General features: G+C 36.2%; 1 protein-coding gene and 1 pseudogene across 3 annotated transcripts in view; both read left to right on the top strand.

Annotated features, from left to right (window-relative positions):
• Window positions 1-20,744, top strand: part of MAP3K13 (mitogen-activated protein kinase kinase kinase 13) — a 160,664-nt gene that overhangs the window by 25,597 nt on the left and 114,323 nt on the right. Inside the window, exon 1 of one of the 2 annotated variants that reach the window (XM_082392941.1) lies at window positions 4,569-4,640. The exons of the other annotated variant lie outside the window; for it this stretch is intronic. The gene's annotated coding sequence lies outside the window, so the exon portion shown is untranslated. Of the gene's footprint in view, window positions 1-4,568; window positions 4,641-20,744 lie in introns of those variants that run through there. 2 annotated transcript variants of the gene reach the window in all.
• Window positions 4,634-19,025, top strand: LOC309629213 (nucleophosmin pseudogene; annotated as a pseudogene). The gene has a single exon. The product of its transcript is annotated as a nucleophosmin pseudogene (transcript).

Below are 20,744 nucleotides of genomic sequence, written 5' to 3'. Positions count from 1 at the left end.
TCATTATTTTTCTTCTTTGAATGTGAAATGTTTATTGTAATTTGCCATGCGAGACCATAATTCATCGTTATTTTTAAATTATAGTCATCTGAGTTTTAATAGCAAGCCCACGTTTCAGCATAGCTGGCCATTATATCAGTGCTTCTCAAATTTCTACCCAAGTACCCCTTTATGGAAATGGAGAGTGAATTTGTAGCCCTAGAAGTAAGAAGATGACCCCCATGCTTGAAATTTTAGAATTTGTCTTAGAAACTCATGCAAATTTTGTGTGTTCTCTCTCATTCAGTGTATTTTCCTCCAAATAAAGCTGATGCTACTTAACAATATGTGCTGTGGCTTCAAGTACCCAATTTGAGAAGCATGATAATAAATGGAATCCCATTTCCCAAAGGCCTTTGACTCAGAAGTGTTTTCTTGTAAAACTTTGACTTCTGTGATCTGGGTTCCATTTAGACTTCACTGAAAGTGAAAAAGGTCTCTTGAGTGACTTCTTTTGCCATCAGTTATCTCTCTTCTCTCTTTTTAATCCGCTGTCTCGTGGTCTTTTGTATATCCTCATTTCTTGGACAGTGCATTTGATGGAACCCTTCTTCTTTGATCTTTTATCTTGGTTTCCAGGAAATTACCCTACCGTGCTTCTTTTCAAACCCCTCTGCTGATTCCTTCTTTGTCTTTTTTGCTACTATGCTCTTCCCCCTAATTGTGTTTCTGTTCCATGGCTCAGTTTTGGCCTCTCCTTCCTTACTCTGTATCATCTTTCTCACCTATCCCAGTTCTGTCCTCTCCCCAAACTCTCATCCTCTAATATCCAGAGGCCTTTTAGACAATTGAACTAGAACATTTTAGGGTCACTCTCACATCCCCAGTGCCTTGCACAGTGCCTGGCATAGTAGGTATCAACAAATATTTGTTGAAGGAATGAATTAAATGAATTTCATTCCCCTTCAAACCAGCTTCCTTTTTTAATTTTCATCTTTCATCTGGTATCACTATTCTTCTCTCTCTCCACTACTGCAAATATTTGGTTGATTTTTTTCTTTTGAAATGTATCTTACATCTGTGTTAGTTCTTGTCATTGTATTTTCATGACTTTTACCCTAATGCAGGCCTTCATCCACTCATGCCAGGATTACTCCCCCTGTTTCTCATCTGGCCTCTTTTTGGTTCTAATCTCTCCTCTCTCCAAGCCATTTCCACCATAGCTGCCCTAGTAACTTTTTAAATGTTTATTTCTTGTTTTAATAAACTTTTTATTTTGGGAATAATTTTACATTTACAGAAAAGTTGCAAAAATAGTACCTTCACCCAGTTTCTCCAGATATTAACATCTTACATAACCATGGCTCATTTGTCAAAATTAAGAAATTAACAGTGGTACATGACTGTTAACTAAAATCCAGACTTTATTTGGTTTTTGCCAGATTTTTCGCTACTCTGCTTTTTCTATTCCAGGATGCCATATTGCCATTTAGCATATTTCTATTTTTAAATAGCTAATACCAGCTTGGGTAAAAATTCAAAAAGGACAAAAGGATGCATAAGTCTCCTTCCACCTCTGAACCACAGCTATCCAGTCCCTTCCCTAGAGAGAACCCACTGTTTCTGGATTCTTGGTTATTCCTCCAGAGAGATTTTCTGTGTATACACTCTCTCTCAAACACACACACACACACAAATAGTTGCATTCTAAATATAGTGCTCTGTAATTTACCTTTTTAAACTTAACACAGCTTGATCATTCTTCATCAGTAACACAAGCTTGCCTTGTTTTCTTATTCCAGTATTCCATTGGATATCTGCACTGTAATTTACCAGTTCCCTGCTCATTGACATTTTTAACTTTTGCAAACAAAGCTGCAGTGACTAGTCGGACATAAATCATTTTATATATGTATGTTTTTAGTTATTGCTGGGTCAAAGGGGATATATATTCATAATTTGATTGCCAATTTGCTTTTCAGATGTTCTCCCAATTTATCCTCCATTATTTCCCCGTAACTTCACCAACATTGTGTCTCATGTGACTTTGAACTTTGCCAATTTAATAGGTTAAAATATTGTCATTGTACTTTTAATTTGCATTTCTCTTATAATGAATAAGGTGGAGAGTCTTTTCATATATTTAAGAGCCATTTATATTTCTTCTTCTGTGAACTGGCCCTATAACTTTGCCCATTTTTCAATTTGGTTATTAATGTACTCATTATTTTATTTTCTTTCCTTAAAATCTTTCAGTTTCACCTATTTCCTGATATATTAAGTTAAAATCCTAGTTCCCTTTTCAAGACTTTACATTGTATGTTAAAACCCTAGTTTCACACTACTTTCCAACAACTACTGCTGCTCCGATCAGTCTGTTTTTTATACTCTCCCAAGGGCACGCAGCGCTCGTTCCTTCCACCATGCCTTCTTTCATAGTGTTCCCCCATTTCCTCCCTCTACTATATCTCCACTTTGAGACAGAGATTGTTGTCACTTCTTACAACTGGGAAAAATTCCTTTTAATTTCAAGTGGACTTCTAGAAAGAATAATTAAGTTTATAAGTTTATAAACTCTTAAAAAAGAAAATGATAATCACTAAGAGACAACACTGACTTACAAACAAAACAAAACAGCTGCTCACATCACAGTAACCACATCTCCATTTCCAGTAGAGTTCTAGTGGATTGGTATGCTGTAGACATATCTTTATTTATTAAGGCATTTTATTCTCCTGATACATTTGAGAAGTTAAAAAACAGTATAAGCTACATGAGAGTGTTTTTGTAGCTGATCAAACTTGTGTACCCAAAGAGTATTGACTCATGGACCAATGTCAAACTGAAGATCTCTAATAGCAGGACTCTGTTCTCTGTTTCAGAACTCTGTTCTTGATCTTGACTGCTCAGTGTTTACTTACTAATAACTTGGTGAATACATGGAAATTAAATCAATGCAGTTAGGCTTAAAAAATATTTCCAGTGACATAGTACAGAGACATGATTCAAAATTATCTTGATATTAGAAATATGGGCTAAAACCAATAAGATGAAATTTAAAAGGACTGAATATACAGCTCTGCATTTAATCTCTAATATTAGCTGAAAAAAGCGAATGAGGCACCTGATTTGATGTAGTTTGTGTGACAAAAACTTGAGTCCACTAACTTAAGAGCATAATGCATTAAAAATCTAAAACAGTCTTGAGTTGCATTTATAAAATTATAGTACCTTGATAGTTCCACAATTATTTTTTTTCTTCATCAGACTTCATTTGGAGTGTTCTATCAGTTCTGGGTGTTATGTTTTCAAAGAGACATTTTGAAATGAAAGTACCTATATTATATTTCTATCCCTGCTATTAAAAAAATTGTCACAAACTTAGTGGCTTAAAACGACACAAATTTATTATTTTACAGTTCTGTAGGTCAAAAATCCAATGTGGGTCTCACTAGGCTAAAACCAAGGTGTTATCAGGGCCGTGTCCCTTTCTGGAGGCTCTAGAAGAGAAGGTGTTTCCTTGCCTTTTTCAGCGTCTAGTGGCCCCCTTCCTCCATCTTCAAAGCCAGTGAGAGCAAGTCAGGTCCTCACATTGCCCCTCTCTTACCACAGCTGGGAAAGATTAGATGCATCTCGATAATCTCCCCATCTCAAAGTTCTTAATTGAATCTACAGAGTTCCCTTTGCTGTGGAAGGTAACATAGTCGCAGATCTGATGGTTAGGGTGTGGACATCTGTGGAGGAGGTCATTATTCTGCCTACTGCAGTGCTTATTGCAGAGGATCACCAGGATAGTGAAGGGGCTAAATTGGATACAGAGAATCAGACTAAGACAAATTGAAGATGATCCCAAAATGTATTGCTTAGGAGAGAATGCGATAATGTTTATAAAGTGATTAGTGTAGTTAGTACATAATAAATGGTTTCTGCTTCAAAGGCTAATGCTACAAATTATAGAAATGCAGTAGCTCAGAGGGAAAGAAGCTTAGGGATGTGGAAGGGGATGAAGCAGCATAACATTTTATCTTGTGAAGAACAGAATTTGGGATCTAAGTTTTCACTTTACGTTAGATCAGCAAGTAGTTTCAATGTCAGAAAGCACTAAGTTTAACAAGAACTTTGCATTGTTTCCCTAACTAGTGAAAGAGTTGAGGTGAATGGAGGTGATGGACTATACAGTAGTTGAGAAGCAACTTTCTGGCCTCTTTCTGCCGTGACTGCACAATGTATGCACTCTGAGGAGGAGGGAAAACTTTTATCAAAGGAAGAAAGCAAGATTTTTGAATCTCAGAGGACTATTGTATTGGTTTGTTTGATTTTTCTAGGAACACATGGGAAGGAAATCCCCTCTGAAACCAAAACCCAGCCATTAGAGATTATGAGATTTTTCAGGCTTTCTCTATAATCTTTCTTACATTTGTCTCTTTAAACATGTCCAACTCCCCCTTTGAGAAGTTGCTGATAGGTGGTTATCATGCAGGATTTAAATTAACAAACCCTCCCACCGCATTGGGTGGTAGCTTCCAAGGCGCCATGGTAAATGTGTATCAGTGTGAACCTGATCCAGAACCAGCCAGGAAGGGAACAAAGTTTAGTCTGTGAGGAAGTAGGCAGCTGCTGGTAGTTTCATGCTGTCTCTGCAGACTTCAGGTTGCTGTGGTGTAAGTATTTTTTTTTAATATTTTGATATTTGAATATGAAAGCATGGTAGGAACAATTTCTATCTAAGATTAAATTAAGGTACTAAATCTTGTGTACTAGACCTACTTACAAGAAAGTTTCAGCATTTCACAAGTAGTTTGATCTTTTTTAATGAAAAGGAAAGCCCTAAAGCTTTTTCAGCAAGTGTTCTGCTAACACAGGTCCTCCTGCTTGCATGAGATGACTTTTAATGTCTTGTCTTTGGTTGAGTTAAGGTGCTTATGGTCAGAAAATAAAAGTGATTGTATATCTGGTGCCCTGAGATTGATTATTTCTGAGTAGTGCTTAAATTTTCTCCCTGATGTTCTCTCCAGTTGCTTTCCCTTTAGTTTAGGCTCATGTTACAAGATTATGTTAGCAAATATTTAGTAGTCTCTCAGGTAATTAAACTGGAGGTTTTGATGTTCAAAGAAATCGAATGAATGAGAACTAAGTAGAACTAACATAATCAGTTGTTGGGATCCTAGATTTAAGAGCAGCAGAATAAGAGGAGGAGCTTCGTGAAATGGATGGAAATGGCAAGCAGCCTTAGAAATTTCATGCAACTTCGGAGAAATCTGTTTTTGAGATTTTGACATGTGTACTAATTTTCCGGACTAAATTCCCAATACTATAGTGTGTAAAATAAATTTCATATATGAAATTAAAATTGCTATAGTTCAGCTGCTAGAGTTCTACGTTGATATTAGGATTCCAGGAACTACACATTGTTATACAAACATTGACTTTATTGAGTGCAGCTATGAGACTGTTAAGATTGCATTTGGTGCTGGCGAGGTTGATATTTTCTATTCCCTTTTGTCATAATGTGTTTGAAAAAAAAAATCCTGGTACTCGACAACTGTATGACTTTGAACATAGAAAAAGTTTGATGTGGTTAATGTATTATATAAAAATTATAAAGGCTGGCTGTGGGCCAGTAGCCTTTCAAATCATTCAGGAAGTACTGAGGAGACAGATTGTTTATATGGAAGTACAGTTTTCCCTTTCCTCTAGCTTCATCTCAGACCTTAGGGACATTGGGTCTATTTCTCTAGCCTGCCTCTTATTCCTGCTGGACTTGAGCGGGAGCCCAGATGATGGTATTGGGGCCCAACTGACCCTTGGTGGGATGGAAGACCAAGACACACTGTCCTAAGCAGGCTCTAGGGCTATAATAAAGTGAAACCTTGGCTCATCCTTTAGATTGCTGAACTGCAATGATTCTAGGTTCCTGAGCTGATTAACTTCCCCAGCTCTATTAATAGCCACTGCTGCGCCAGGTTACTTAGTTATCGGTTCATGGCGGGGGTGAGGGTTGGGTATCCTGGGAGAGGAGCCAGCATGGCAGGTGACACTATTACCAGGGAAGCAGTTATTTTCTGACCATATTTAAAATATTTCAGTCATTTAACAACCTAGAAGGCCATACAGGTGTGCCCTGGCCAAATCTTAATGAAGACCCTTCTAGATTTTTTTTTTAAAACCTCCAATAGTTGTCTCAAACACCCAAACCCTTGCACATGTCCCACAAAGCCCATATGATCTGCCTTCTGACCGTCTGTTTAACATCATTGCCTGCCTTGTTCTCCTCACACAGTTTGCTCCAGCTGTATAAATGTTTTTGCTGTTTCTGCAACACATCAAGCTTGTTCCTGCCTCAAGGCTTTTGCTGCCTGGAAAGCTTTCCCTTACATTGTTTCTTCCTTCCCTTCATTCAGGTCTCTACTCAAATGCCTCCTCTTCAGAGGTACCACCACCTCACTTTCACTACATCACTCCTTTTTCCTTTACCCTGGTTGACGTTTTCTTAAATAGCTACCTGGCATAATTTATTTTATTCAGTAAAATATATATAGTCTTTCCCACTAGAATGTAAGTTCTATGAGGGCAAGAACTCTATCTTGTTCAGTGCTGTATTGCCAGTACCCCAAATAGTGCCTACTTGACATATAGTAGATACTTGATAAACATTTGTTTTGTGAATCATTTAATGTCAATTGGTGCCATTAAAATTTATTTCTAAGCATAGGAATTTTAATTGAACTTTTTGAATAGGTGATATAAGTCACATGGTTCCAAGAGCAAAACATATAAAAAAGTATATTTTGAAAAGTCTTCCCACCCCAGTCCCCTACCTATTCGGTTCCCGTTCAGGGCCCCCAAATCGTTATTATTATTTTTATTTATTTATTATTATTATCAATATTACTATATTTTATTATTATCCTTTTCATGTATGTAGAGTTTCTTTATATGTCAAGGAAAGATAAAAGTATAAACAGATTCCTACTTCCCTCCTTTTTTACACATACTATTATATATACTCTTACTTTTTTCACTTATATCTTGAACCTCTTTCCATATCAGTACATAGTGAGCATTCTCATTTTAAAATAGCTGCATAGTATTCCATTGTATAGATATAACTTACTTGACCAGTCATCCAGTAATGGGCATTTTGGTTATTTCCAGTATCTTTCTTTTGCAAACAATGCTGAAGTTCACAATCTTGTGCCTATATCATCTCATATATTCATACAGTATATCTGAATGATTAAATTCACCAGAGTAGAATTGCTGGATCAAAAGGTGTCATAGTTATTGCCTAATTGCGCTCCATAGGGACTGTACCAATTTGTACTCACCCAGCAATGAACATATAAGAGAGTGCTATCAGACTTTTGGATTTTTGCCCATCTGATAGCTTAAAAAATGGTTTCAGCATAGTTTTTTTAAGAATTTATAATAAAATTTGTGTTAAGATTTTAAAAATAGTTTTTAAATTTTAAATTGTGATTTAAAAAATAATGTAAAATTTATCATTGCAACCATTTTTTTAAATTAATTTATTTAATTTATTTATTTTTGGCTGCATTGGGTCTTTGTTGCTGTACTGGGGCTTTCTCTAGTTGCAGTGCGCGGGCTTCTCATTGCAGTGGCTTCTCTTGTTGCAGAGCACGGGCTCTAGGCGTGTGGCCTTCAGTAGTTGTGGCATGCAGCTCAGTAGTTGTGGCTCTCAGGCTCTAGAGCACAGGCTCAGTAGTTGTGGCGCACGGGCTTAGTTGCTCTGTGGCATGTGGGATCTTCCCGGACCAGGGCTCGAACCCGTGTCCCTTACATTGGCAGGCGGATTCTTAAACACTGCGCCACCAGGGAAGCCCGCAACCATTTTTTAAGTGTACAATTCAGTAGTGTTAAGCATTTTAACATTGTTATGAAACAGATCTCCAGAGCTTTTGCATCTTGTAAAATTGAAACTCTTTACCTATTACATGACAATTCTCCATTTCTCCCTCCCCCATTTCATAGCAACCACCATTCTACTTTCTGTTTCTATGAATTTGACTAGTATAGATACCTCATATAAGTGAAATCACACAGTTTTTTGTCTTTTTTGTGAGGCTTGTTTCACTTAGGATAAAGTCCTCAAGGTTCCTCCATGTTGTAGCATATGACAGGATTTCCTTCCTTTTTAAGGCTGAATAATATTCTGTTGTGTTGTAGATATCACATTTTTTTTATCCATTTATCCATCTATAGATATTTGGTTTGCTTCTACCTCTTGGCTACTGTGAATAATGCTGCTATGAACATGAGTATGCGGATAACTCCTTGAGGTTCTGCTTTCAGTTTTTTTGGATAAACCTAGAAGTGGGATTGCTGAATCATATGGTAATTCTATTTTCATTTTTTGAGAAACCACTATGCTGTTTTCATACTGCACCATTTTAGCATAGTTTTAATTTGCATTTCTCTCATTTTGTGTGGGGTTGACTATCTTCTCATATTTAAAAGAAATGCCTTTTTTTTTTTCTATGAACTGTTTGTATCTTTGCCCTTAATGGGATTTTTTTCTATTATTAATTTGAAAAATTTTTTGCTTTTGTACCTCTGAGTTTTCCAAATTTAGAAGCTAGTAGGCATAAGTACAGGTTTGGAGTAAGACTGCCTAGGTTTGAATTCTAGATCTGTTAGTGGATGTGCAATATTGATTGGGCAAGTTGCTGAACATTTCTGAGCCTTAGTTTTCTTATCTGTAAAATAGGAATATCACTGAGTTGTTATGAAGATTAAATGAGATGATGTATATTATGTGCTTAGTATAGGGCCACTGTGTTAAGGCAAGAAAAGGGGATAAAAGGCCAAATTTCAGAAAGAAGGCAAAACTGGCGTGATTCACACACGGAAAGATTGTATACATAGAAAACCCTGTAGAAGCTATAAAAAACTATATGAACTAATTAGTAAATTTATCCAGGCCACAGGTTATAGTCAATATAAAAAATTTATTTGAAATAATTAGAATAGCTAAAACAATTAGAAACTAAATAAAAATATCACCATTAAAATATCGAATACAGGGCTTCCCTGGTGGCGCAGTGGTTGAGAGTCCGCCTGCCAATGCAGGGGACACAGGTTCGAGCCCTGGTCTGGGAGGATCCCACATGCCGCGGAGCAGCTGGGCCCGTGAGCCACAACTACTGAGCCTGCGCGTCTGGAGCCTGTGCTCTGCAACAAGAGAGGCCGCGATAGTGAGAGGCCCACGCACCGCGATGAAGAGTGGCCCCCGCTCGCCACAACTAGAGAAAGCCCTCGCACAGAAACACAGCCAAAAATAAATAAATAAATAAATAATTTTAAAAAAAATACCGAATACATAGAAATAAATCTTTTAAAAAAGCACAAGACCTCTCTACTGAGAACTACAAAACATAGCTGAGAAAAATTAAAGATCAAAATTAAAAGTACAATATATATACAGTTGACCCTTGAACAATGCAGGCATTAGTGGTGCTGATGACCCTCGTGCAGTTGAAAATCTGCAGTAATTTATAGTCTGCCCTCCATATACACAGTTCCTCCCTCTGGGTTCCAAATTTGCAGATTCAACCAACCTCAGATCATGTGGTACCGTACAATGTACTATTGAAAAAAATCTAAGTGGACCCATGCAGTTCAAACCTGTATTGTTCAAGGGTCAACCATACCATGATCATGGATTATAGAACTCAAAACTGTTGAGACGCCAATTCTCCCTAAATTAATCTATAGATCCAATGCAACCTCTATCAGAATTCTAGCAGGCATTTTTGAAGAAATTTTCAAGCTGATTCTAAAATTTATTTGGAAACGCAATGAATATAGAAGAGCTAAAACAATCTTGAAAAGAAACAACAAGGTGGAAGATTTATAATATGTGATTTCAAGACTTTAAAGCTACAGTTAATCAAGTATTGCCCTAAGCATAGATAAATAATATCAGTGGGACACAATAGTGCGTCCAGAAATCGGTCACACATATAAGGTCAATTGATTTTTGATCAAGGTGGCAAGTAAATTCAACGGGAAAAGGATAGTCTTTTTAAACATGTTGCTGGATCAAATGGATTTTCTTATGGGGGAAAAAAAGAATCTCCATGTCTTTCTCTCTCCATATACAAAAATTAAATAGGCATGGATCATAGATCTAAATATAAAACTCAGAACCAAGAGCTAGGAAAAACAAAGAAAAATATCTTTGCAGTCTTGGAGTATGCAAAGATTTCTTGAGCAGGACACTGAAAGCACTAACCATAAAAGTAAATTAAATAAAATTAAATGAACTTACGTTCTTACTGCAAGACTTCTCGGGACCTTTATTAATGTTTCTAGTAAGAGGATCATGCAGCATTTCTCAGCATGTTTGACCACAGAAGCCTTTTTCATCTGGAGCATTGAACTAAAATACAGGAGTGAGTGTGGCATAGAATTTACTTGGAGAAGTGTTGCTTCAGTCCTCTCCTCAAAACATACTATTTTTGAGGGTTGTAATAAGTTAATGATCATTTTCTCCCTCTTTGGTGTGAATTACTGTAATTGCATCCATTTCAACAGAGTGAAGAAAACCCTTCTGCCAAAAGAGCTGTAATCACTCCTCACCCCATAATGACTGGTCAGCCAGCCAACTGTTGCAGTTATTACTACCGGTAGGATTCTGGGATAGTGTCACATTAGATTGAAATTTGCCATAATAAGAGGAATAAAGAGTGACTGAAGGTACAAAGCATTTTTGCATTCTGCCTGCTGCTGTTTCCATATACTTGTTTGGCCTGCTCTGCCCTGCTCACTTATTGCCTGGCAAACTCCAAGTTATTAACCCCTTGCTTCTCTCAAATCACTCAACTCCTTTAGTAATCCCAGTTCCTAATTGCTTGAAAGCCTTTTCTTTTTCCCCCTGTGGAATTCCCACTCTCTGACTCACAGTTCACTGTCCTAATCAGATTCCTCTTCCTGCTGTTTCTGCCCATGAACTGATTTTTATGGAATATGGATTGTCACATAAGAAGCAGAAGAACCAAAATAGAAAGTAGAGGGAAATCAAAGCCAAACTTTACTTAAACCAGAATTTGGCTGAAGGCTGTATTCAGAGAAAGAGATCTGAGGAAGAAGTCAAAATAGTATTGTAATGCCAGTAGAAATATATAAAGAAAAGAGAGTTTAAGGAAGTGTCCCTATAATGTTTTTGGATTGTATTTTAAAAATTGATTACTGTAACAGATATTAGTTTCTCCTGAATGTGGAAAGCTAATAGCCAGATAGGGAAATGTTATCTGTGACATCTGAATAGAGCTTACTAGAAATTAAGAAGGTTTAATTTTAGATCTGCCACTAATTTGCTTTTTGATAGTAAGTATATATATTCTTATAAAGAAAGAAATTATTGCCCTCACCCTCATTTTGCAAAATATATATATATATAAAATACATATATATACACACATATGTGTCTCTCTGTATATGTACACACACACCACATGCACACATATACACACATACCAAGCTCTGTCCCAGATACTTTTCTTGTGTGCTGTCTCATTTAATCATTTCTGTTCATGTCTCCACTTCCTCATGTGGAAAGTGAGGTGATAATATCTCACTCTGCCTTCCTCCCAGGACAACAAATACAATCATAACCAGATAATAAAATACACTACTTCGAGCATTAGTCTAGAATTTAAGGAATAAACCTTGAATGCCATGTTGTGAGATGTGTACCATTGTTTTCATAGCAAAATGGTATGATGGATCCTGGTAAAATTCATTTCAAAATACATTTGCAATACAAACTTAGTAGAAACAATTTACACAGGTTGTTCTGCAGACATCAAAGAAACGATGGAACATCTGGAAGGTATAGAACGGCCTTTTTTCTACTTCTCAATAAATGCAACACAAAGTAAACACACCCTTTACAGTACTTTATGACACACCTCATCAAAAAACAGGCAAGAGAGATTACTTAGGCAAATGCTTAGAGGCAGGATTACAACATAGATGACAAAAGAATTTTACATTAGAAATTGAAAACCAATTTTTAGTTTGTATTATAATAGTATAAACAAAAGGGTGAGACATACCTCAGAAGGCATCTAGGGATTGTGAGGTGTCAAATGGAAAGATGTTTATGTAACTCTACTGCTTATTAACCTGGACCTGGGAGCTGAACAAAACTTGATGTCTTTATAGCAGCCTAATACTTTATTATAATCAGAATGGAAGTTGTAAAAGTTATTGAACCCCACCTCTAGGCTGTCTTTCCATTCTCCTTAACAGCTTTCATAATTTAATAAGATGATGGAGGTGGGGGCACAATGGCTGCCGAGTGTCTCGGAAACTACAAGCTTTCCTCACTAAAGTTCCCTAAAGTATCTAGAGGATCATAAACCAGGAAACAAACCTCTCCAAGAAAGACCATAAAAAGTTACTAATTGAAAACCTGAAAAAGTCTGCCTTATAATCTCTTACCTGGAAAATGATTAGACAATAAGGTCCATAGGAACAAACATGAAAAACAAAGTGGTTTCTATGGCTGTTTTGAGAAACTGAGAAAGAAAAAATAATTTTGGCAGAACTTTTTCCAGTTGAAAGTTTCAAGAATAAAGTTTTCAGACAATACACTTAAGAAATCATATCAGATACACATTAACAGCAATAAATACAAATTGGAAATGACCAACATATAAGTGGATATTAGTAGTGCTGGTTCACTGAATAAAGAAAAAGAGCAGAAAACACGAGAACCTTACATTACAGTAGAGAAGTTACCTTCACTCAATAGCAAGACCCTTATGCCCATCTAATGAATTCTTAAATTTTTATATTTATTTTTTATTTCTAGAATTTCCTTCTGATTCTTTTTTTATACTTTCCATGTCTGTGGTAAAATTCTTCATTTATTCATGCTCCTCGTTTCTACTAAATCCTTTAACAGAGGGACTTATTGTGATGGCAGTTGCAAGAATCCATACATAAGTTAAAATTTGTAGAACTGTACACCACAGGAAGTCAATTCCACTGTGTGTTATTTACAGAAAAAACTATGGCCTATTTAAAGCAAAAATAATAACAATGTACAATAGAGTTAAGAGCGTATGAAGAAATAAAATATAACAAGAGCACAAAAGTTAGGATTGAAGTAGTACAAAATAGTATGAGGGAGGTTGTAATAAGTTAAAGTTATATAATATAATCTCTAAAACAGTGGTTCTTAGGGCACAGTCAGCCCAGCAGCATCGGCATCACCTGGGAGCTTGTTAGAGATGAAGGTCTGTGGCTCCACTGCAGACCTGAGTCAGCAGCTCTGGGGGTGTGACTCAGCAGTCTTTCTGGGATTCTGATACATGCTAAAACGTAAGAACCATCACTTTAGAGCAAGGGTTGGGAAACTTTTTCTGTAAAGGGTCAGATAATAATATTTTAGGCTTTGTGGGCCATATGGTCTCCAGCGCTGCATTCTAATAAAGTATTATTTATTCTTTAAAAAAGGCCATGAGCTGAATTTTGTCCATGTGCTGTAGTTGCTGATTTCTACTTTAGAGCAACCATTCACACACACATGCACATGCACATATACACATAAACAGATATAGCTAAAATGCCAAAAATGAAATAAAATGAAAAGTTACAAAACACAAACAACCCTCTCTATGCACAGTAATGTGGGACTGTAAAAATGATCATGCAAGCTGAAATCATGCAAAGCACTTTTAATATCAATGGAAAAAATTATGATTGTTCTGTGACCTTTAAAATCTTTTTTGTCATAACATTTTTGGCTTTACTGTGGTGTGATGCCATCCTGTGCGGCTGTTCTCCGGAACAGTAGTTATTTATCTGTCCGCTTTCTCTCCCACCTGAGTGCATGCCACCAACCCGTGGAAGATTAGATGGAGATGGACATGAGCCCCCTGAGGCCCCAGAACTATCTTCTCGGTTGTGAACCAAAGACTGACAAAGATTATCACTTTAAGGTGGATAATGATGAAAATGAGCACCAGTTATCTTCAGTTTAGGGGCTGGCGCAAAGGATGAATTGCACACTGTTGAAGCAGAGGCAATGAATTATGAAGGCAGTCCAATCAAAGTAACACTGGCAACTTCAAAAATGTCTGTACAGCCAACGGTTTCCCTTGGGGGCTTTGAAATAACACCACCTGTGGTCTTACAGTTGAAGTGTGGTTCAGGTCCTGTGCATATTAGCGGACAGCACTTAGTAGCTGTGGAGGAAGATGCAGACTCAGAAGATGAAGAGGAGGGGGATGTGACACTCCTAAGTATGTCTGGAAAGCGTGCTGCCCCTGGAAGTGGTAGCAAGGTTCCACAGAAAAAAGTAAAACTTGCTGCTGATGAAGATGAAGATGATGATGATGATGACGACGATGATGAGGAAGCTGAAGAAAAAGCTCCAGTAAAGAAATCTGTACGAGATACTCCAGCCAAAAATGCACAGAAATCAAACCAGAATGGAAAAGACCCAAAACCATCAATAACAAGATCAAAATGTCAAGAATCCTTCAAAAAACAGGAAAAAACTCCTAAAACACCAAAAAGACCTAACTCTGTAGAAGACATTAAAGCAAAAATGAAAGCAACTATAGGAAAAGGTGGTCCCCTTCCCAAAGTGGAAGCCAAGTTCATCAATAATGTGAAGAACTGTTTCCAGATGACTGACCAGGAGGCTATTCAAGATCTCTGGTAGTGGAGGAAGTCTCTCTAAGAAAATAATTTAAACAGTTTGTTAAAATTTTCCATCTTATTTCATTTCTGTAGCGGTTGATATCTGGCTGTCCTTTTTATAATGCAGAGTGAGAACTTTCCCCGCCACGTCTGATAAATATTGTCCAGGTTCCATTGCCAAGAATGTGTTGTCCAAAATGCCTGTTTAGTTTTTAGAGACGAAACTCCACCCTTTGCTTGGTTTTAAGTATGTATGGAATGTTATGATAGGACATAGTAGTAGTGGTGGTCAGACAAATGGAAATGGTGGGGAGACAAATATATACATGTGAAATAAACCAGTATTTTAATAAAGTAGCACTGCTTCTCTTTCTAAAAAAATTTTTTTTGTTTGGCTGGGGCAGTGGAAGAAGATATTTTGCTTGACTGGAAAGGAGCATCAGGGAACTTTCTAGAGGTCTAGAAGTGTTCTAGATCTTGTTTGGGGTGGTGGTTACATGAATGTGTAGAATTGTTGACATTCATTAAACAGAACACTTGCGATCTATGTATTTCATGTATGTAAATTATATGCCACTCAAAGATTTTTTTAAGGTACAAAATAAGGGTCTGGAATAAAATTTGCAGTTCACGTTAAGTGACATCCTTATTGCAGATAAAATAAGGTAAATTATATGGAATGAATTCTTTAGGAAGAAAGATGGGGAAGGCAGTCCAGGCAGAGGAAACATTTGCAATGCTTGGGAAGAGGTATGGGAACGAATGAAGTTTGAGAAGCATTGCTTTATGCGATGGGGAGCCATGGAAAGATTTTCATTAAGGGAGTGAAATAATCAGAATGTATTTTAGAAAGATTGCTCCTGTAGGAATTGAAGGGGAAGGAGATTAGAAGCAGGGAGATATATTTGGAGGCTCTTGTTACAGGCCACATGAGAGATGAAAGGAACCTAAGGGAAAGATGTGCGAATCAAGAATGGGGCAAAAACTTGAATGATATTTAGATGGAATCGATTGGATTTAGTGACTAGATTTATTAAAATATTAGCAAACATTTGTGAGCAGGCATTGTGCTTTGGGCTGCCATGCCTTATCTCGTTTAACCTTTACAGTAACCATCTCGGTAGGTATGGTCATAATTATCACCATCACCAGCACCACTGTCATTTTCTCCATTATACAGATAATGCCAAGTAACTTGCCCAAGGTTACACAGCTTAAAAGTGCCAGAGGCAAAGTTTGTAATATACAGTTTCTCAGGAATAAATTGTGGGAATTCTTAAGATAATTTATGTCCCAACTTGCTAACACAGTAAGAGGAAAAACAATAACGGAAGACTAATTTCATGACCAAATGTAGAAAAGTCAAGCAAATCATAAAATCAAAAGAAATACAGTCGTCCCATAGTATCCCTGTGGGATTGATCCCAGAACCCCTCAGATACCAAAATCCACAGATGCTCAAGTTCCTTATATAAAACGACCTAGTATTTGCATATAACCAAAGCACATCCTCCTGTATACTTTAAATCATCTCTAGATTACTTATAATACCTGGCATAATGTAAGTGCTATGCAAATAGTTTTAAATGTAAATTTCAATTTTAAATGTGATTTCAATTTTATATATTTTTCTTATGTATACTAATAAACTTAATATTTGTTGCTAAAGATTTTTGGGGGAAAATTAATATAGAGAGAAAGAAATAAGTGAAATTTTATTTAATTGTTCTTTGGAAAATATGGCATAGGTTATATGTTCCAAGAATTTGATTTAAATCAAGTATAGCTGGCCCTCCATATCCATGGGTTCCATATCCATGGATTCAACCAATTGCAGATAGAAAATATTTGAAAAAAGAATTCCAAAAAGCAAATGATATTTGCAAATGATATGACCGATAAAGGATTAATATCCAACATATATAATTGGTCATATCATTTGCAAATATTTTCTTCTATTCACTAGGTTGTCTTTTTGTTTGGTCGATGGTTTATTAATAGAATTTTTAAAAATTTATTTATTTTGTTTATTTTGGCTGTGTTGGCTGTGTTGGGTCTTTGTTGCTGCACGCGGGCTTTCTCTAGTTACAGCGAGCGGGGTCTACTCTTCATTGCAGTGTGTGGGCTTCTCGTTGCGGTGACTTCTCATTGCGGAGCATGGGCTCTAGGCATGCGGGCTTCAGTAGTTGTGGCACGCGGGCTCAGTAGTTGTGGCTCACAGGCTTAGTTGCTCCGTGGCATGTGGGCTCTTCCCGGACCAGGGCTCAAACCCGTGTCCCCTGCATTGGCAGGCGGATTCTTACCACTGTGCCACCAGGGAAGCCCCCTTAATAGAATTTTTTGAGCAGTTTTAGGTTTATAGAAAAATGAGCAGAAAGTACAAAGAGTTTCCCATAAACTTTTTCACCTCTACTCCCACCCCAAGTTTTCCCTATTATTAATATCTTGCATGTAGTGTGGTACATTTGTTACAATTGATGAGCCAAATTGATACATTATTATTCACTAAAGTCCATAGTTTACATTAGGGTTCATCTTTGTGTTGCAGATTCTATGGGTTTTGAAAAATGTATAATGACAGTTATTTACCATTACAGTATCATGCAGAATATTTTCACTGTGCTCCACCTCTTCATCCCTCCCTCTTTCCCTCTTCCAAATTCCTGGATTTCTTTTACTGTCTCCATAGTTTTGCCTTTTCCAGAATGGTTGGAATCATATGTATGTAACCTTTCAGACTGGCTTCTGTCACTTAGCATAATTTGTTTTTTCCTTTCCATTTTCTATCATCAGTCTCACTTGGGTATTAACAGTTTTACTAATATTTTTTTAATTAGCTGTAGGCTTTATTAATTTTCTCTTTTGTTGTTTTTTATTTCATTGGTCTCTTTTCTTATCTTTATTATTTTCTCTTCTTTCTTTAGGTTTAGTTCTACTTTTTGTAATTCTTACTTTAGGTTTAGTCTGCTCTATTTTTTTTTTTTTTTTTTTGCTTTTTATTTTATATTGGAACATAGTTGATTAACAATGTTGTGTTAGTTTCAGGTGTACAACAAAGTGATTCAGTTATACATATACATGTATTTATTCTTTTTCAAATTCTTTTCCCATTTAGATTATTACCAAGTATTGAGCAGCATTCCCTGTGTTGTACAGTAGGTCCTTGTTGGTTGTCTATTTTAAATATAGCAATGTGCTCTGTTTTTTCTAGCTTTTTTGGTGGAAACAAGATCAAGATTATTACTTCAAAATCCTTCTTCTTCTCTAAAACACACATTTAAAGCTATAATATTTCCTCTAAGCACTGTTTTCTTTGTATCTTGCACATTGTGGCATGTTGGGTTTGTTTCATTTTCATTTAGTTTGAAATCTTTTCTAATTTTCCTTGTGATTTGTTTTTTCACCCATGGGTTATTAGATGTGTATTTTTAGTATCCAGATATTACAGGGATTTTTTTTATTGCAGTAGAGTTGATTTACAATATTATATTAGTTTCAGGTGTACAACATAGTCATTCAATATTTTTATAGATTATACTCCATTTAAAGTTATTACAAAATAATGGATATACTTTCTTCTGCTGTACAGTATATCCTTGTTGCTTGTCTATTTTGTACATAGTAGTTTGTATCTCTTAATCTTATACCCCTTTCTTGCCCCCACTTCCTCTCCTCACTGGCAACCACTAGTTTGTTCTCTATATCTGTAAGTCTGTTTCTGTTTTGCTGTATACATTTGTTTGTTTTATTTTTTAGATTCCATATATAAGTGATAACATAGAATAGTTGTCTTTCTGTAACTTATTTCACTAAGCATAATACTCTCTAGGTCCATCTATATTTTTGCAAATGGCAGAATTTCATTCTTTTTTATGACTGAGTAATATTCCATTGTGTATATATACCACATCTTTATCCATTCATCTGTTGAAGGACACTTAGGTTACTTCCATATCTCGGCTAATAATGCTGCTATGAACATTGGGGTGCATGTATCTTTTCAAATTAGTTTTTGTTTTTTTCATATACCTACCCAGGAGTGGAATTGCTGGATCGTGTGGCAGTTCTATTTTTAGTTTTTTGAGGAACCTCCATACTGTTTTCCATAGTGGCTGCACCAATTTACAATCCCACCAACAGTGTACAAGGGTTCCCTTTTCTGTGTATCCTCGCCAACATTTGTTATTTGTGGTCTTTTTGACAATTCTGACAGGTGTGAAGCGAACAGGGATTTTTTAAAAAGGTATCTTATCGATATATAAAAATACTTATCTTACTGATGTCTAATTTAATTTGTATATGGTCAGTGAACATACTCTTTAAGATTTCAGTCTGGAAATTTATTTTTTTTAAAAATATTTATTTACTTATTTGGCTGCTCTGGATCTTAGTTGCAGCACGCGGGATCTTTGTTGTGGCACGCGGGTTCTTTAGTTGCAGCATGTAGGATCTTTAGTTGTGGCATGCAGGCTCTTAATTGCAGCATGTGGGATCTAGTTCCCTGACCAGGGATTGAACCCGGGCCCCCTGCATTGGGAACACAGAGTCTCAACTGCTGGACCATCAGGGGAGTCCCTGGAAATTTATTGAGAAACATTTTAAGGCCCAGAATAAGGTCTATATTGGTGCAACTATCTTTGCACTTATGTATTCTGCGGCTGCTAAGTGCAATGTTCCATGAGTGTCAATTAGAGCAAGATGGTTGATAGTACTGTTTAAGTCTATCTGCTTATGGATTTCTTTTGTCTACTTCCATTACTACCTATTACTGAGAAAGGGGTGTTAAAATCGCTATGATTGTGGACTTAACTATTTCTGTAGTTCTGTCATCCCATACTTTGAAGCTCTGTTGTTGATTATGTCCATATTTAGGATTATTTTGTCTTCTTGATTAAGTGGCCCTTTTATTATTATTAAATCTCCCTCTTTATCTCTGCTAATGCTCTTTGTTTTGAAGTCTGTTTTGTCTGGTAAAACAGTCACACCAGCTTTTTTATGCTTAGTATTTGAATGGTATATCATTCCTTCCTCCTTTTATTTTCAAATTGTCTGTCTTTTTTATGTATGAATTGTGTTTCTTAGAAATAGCATATAATCAGATCTTGCTTTTTTTAATTCAGTCTCAGTCTTTACCTTCTAGTCCATCTACATTTAATGTAGTTATTGATATGGTTTTACTTAGGTGTACTTTGTTTTTTGTTTTCTGTTTATCCCGTCTGGGGTTTTTTGTTCCTTATTTCTTCCTTTGATTGATCAGTTGACTTTAGTTTAATCAAATGTTTTGTAGTATTCTATTTCAATTCATCTAATGACTGCTTAGCTGTATCTTTTTAATATTTTTTAGTACTTGCTGTAGCAATTTTACTGTGTATCCTTAAATGATCACATTCTACATATTAACATGATATCATTTCTTATAGAATGTAAAATCTGTGTATATAAAATATGACAATAGGAACATAAAAGATGGGATGTAATAGAACATGCTTTAGGGTAACATAAAGGATACTTGCGGCGTTGAAACTGTTCAGTATTTTAACTGTGGTGGTGGACATATGAACCTACACGGATGATAAAATTGTATAGAATGTAATGCACACTCACACAAACATACACACACAAATGAGTACAAATAAAATGGGGGAATCTGAGTAAGATCAATGGATTATGTCAATATCACTATCCTGTTTGTGATATCATACTATAATTTTGCATAATGTTAATGTTGGGGAAAACTGGACAAAGTTTACAAGGGATTGCTCTGTATTATTTCTTCTAACTGTATGTGAATCTACAGTTATCTCAATAAAAATTTCAATTTAAAAAATGTTCTTGCTATAAGGCAACCAAACTTTATTGCTTAAAGTAATGGGCCTTCAAGTATCAAGAAAGAAAAAAGTTAGAGAAAGGATATTTCTACTTTGATTCATAATATATAAAACTAGAATATTCAACACTGCTTTGCAGTTCACATTGCCTGGTTGGTGGAGAGTGGTAGAAGGGATTCAGAACAATACTCATCAACTTGCCTGCACAAGTTGTTGTGTGGATGTGTTCCAGATGCGGGCCAGCTGTGCACCCACAGT

The sequence above is a fragment of the Balaenoptera borealis genome (assembly GCF_965194805.1).
Source record: "Balaenoptera borealis genome assembly, chromosome: 5".
NCBI classification, from domain to species: Eukaryota; Metazoa; Chordata; class Mammalia; order Artiodactyla; family Balaenopteridae; genus Balaenoptera; species Balaenoptera borealis.
This window is presented reverse-complemented; position numbering and strand designations above follow the sequence as displayed.